Raw genomic sequence first — 2,330 nt, 5'->3', positions numbered from 1 at the left:
TCCTTCTTGGAACCATGGCTAGCTGTCTGCAGAAACCCATCACCACCACCCCCCCCCCCCCTTTCCCCTCCCCAGAATGAATGATGTGCGACGCGAAAACGTGTTAAAATGCACAGTTGTTTGTAATATCTTCTACCAAAGTGGGAGACGTTCTACCAAATTTGGTATTCTACTGAATCGCAAAGAATTCTTGCCCAACAAACGGGGAACCAGCCCGCTTCTGTCAGCAACTTGCTCGCTGGATGTTGTGAAAAATCTAAGGATGGCTTGGAAAAATAGGAGATGTCACTCAGCCTGCTTGGAGCTGCGTCCTGCCATCCTTGCTCCGGCAGGATTCCTACGGAAGTCATAGGAAAAGAGGCGGCGGCTGATTTTTATCATTATTAACGTATTATTTGGAAGTGTCAACAAGTGTCGCGGCGTTCTTTCTGCCTGCCGCCCTGGAAAGGGCTGGGGAGGCTGCGGTGGGGAATTTTTGGGGGGGGTGGGCAAGTGGGGCTCTGCCCCTCGGCCGGGCTCTGTGCGTGGGGCTGGTGAGGCTGCGCCTTTAAGCGGGGCGGGAGCGGGTAGGGGTTGTGGGATTCAGCTTGCGTGAGTGGAGCCCCTGTGAGAGAGCAGAGGCCACGCTAGTCTCCTGCGAGCGCTGTACCAGCACCGGGGACTCTAAAAGGGAGAAGGGCCCCAAGGCTGGTATTTCCCCATTTTTGCTTCTTGCTAGCAAATCCCAAAGAAACGATGGCTGAGAGGGAAACTTGGAGGAGAGGGTGGAAGGGGCAGGCTGTCGGGTAAAGCCGGGGATGCCTGGAGAGGGGGGGCGGCACAAAAACGTGGGAATGAGGAGAGGAGGAACAAAAGGGATGTGGGTTGGCGAAGGAGGAATAGAGGAGTGAAAGGAGGCCAGGCTGGTGCAGCGGCGAGGAGCTGCTCCTTGTCCCTCTGTGTGTGAATTACACCCAGCTGAGCTGGTGGCATTTGCAGGCTGTTCAGGCAGAGCCCCCACAAAAAGTGTGTGAGCCTGGGGAGACGTGCACGGGATGGGGCTGAGGTACCCACCGTGCTACGTCAGTCTGGGCTCCCACCACCAAGCTGTGGGTGGCCATCGGCTGGATGCCCCCCGTGGGCAATCGGTGGTCCCGTGGGATGTGGCTGGTCCCATGGGACGTGGCTGGTCCCATGGGATGTGGCCAGTGATGGAGCCCGTTGGCAATCCAGGCTGAGCTGCCAAGGGGAAGGAACAAGATGGCTTCCTGCAGGGCAACTTCGTGCCCACTTGGCTGGGGAGCAGAAGGACCCTCGGGGAGCTCCTGCTCCCCTCCATTCTTTATTGGAAGAAAAAAGATTCAGATTAGATCTCAGGAAGAAATTTTTTACTATGAGGGTGGTGAGACACTGGAACAGGTTGCCCAGGGAAGCTGTGGCTGCCCCATCCCTGGAGGGGTTCAAGGCCAGGCTGGATGGGGCCTTGAGCAACCTGGTCTGGTGGGAGGTGTCCCTGCCCAGGGCAGGGGGGTTGGAACTGGATGATCTTTAAGGTCCCTTCCAACTCTAACCATTGTATGATTCTATGATTCTTGGGGGCCAGAGCCCAGGATCTGTGGTGGCAGAGGGAGTGGGGCTGGTTTCTCAGCAGCAGGCGTGGTGGTGCTACTCTCTACCCGTTTACATCAATGCAGACCTTTCCCTGGACTCCAGTCTGGGTTGGATCAAGCCTTTGCATGATTGTGGCCCTCGTGCATTTCCAAACTGCGTTAATCTATATCTGGATCCCAATGGGGGCACTGGGGATGAGCCGAGCTACAAACAATCCTTGGCAGGAGGAACAGACTGGAGTTGGCAAGGATTTGGGTCCCATTATTGGTTACTCGGAGGAAGGAATGTACGCACCATTTTAATATAATGACAACTTGAGGCCTGTCATCTTCAGCCTATTAGAAAAGCCTCGTTTTTTAACAAATCCCAGAGCGTTTAGGAGGCATCGCGCCGCAGCTGGATGGAGGCTGGCGGTGGGCAGAGGCATGGGGCCTCCTCTCCTTCTCGTTAGGCACCGGGAGACTTTTCCTGCTGCTGGGTGAGCCCCATGGGCACCAGCGGGAGGGAGAGGAGACCCCCCGGGCTGGTCACCTCTGGCTCCCATCTGCCTCCATCAGCAGGGGAGATGGTGGGAATCTCAGGGCAGAAACAAGCTAGAGCCTTGCAGCCCGTGGAGCAAACCACACCAAAATTTTTTCCTGGCTGGTTCAGTTCCCAGCAAGTTTAGCCCAGGGGGTTATTTACCAAGCTCAGAGGAGACTCTCCTCTCTGCTGTAAAACCTTCAAAATACGTCCCAAAG

Source organism: Calidris pugnax, unplaced genomic scaffold (genome assembly GCF_001431845.1).
Source record: "Calidris pugnax isolate Ruff unplaced genomic scaffold, ASM143184v1 scaffold38, whole genome shotgun sequence".
NCBI classification, from domain to species: Eukaryota; Metazoa; Chordata; class Aves; order Charadriiformes; family Scolopacidae; genus Calidris; species Calidris pugnax.
This window is presented reverse-complemented; position numbering follows the sequence as displayed.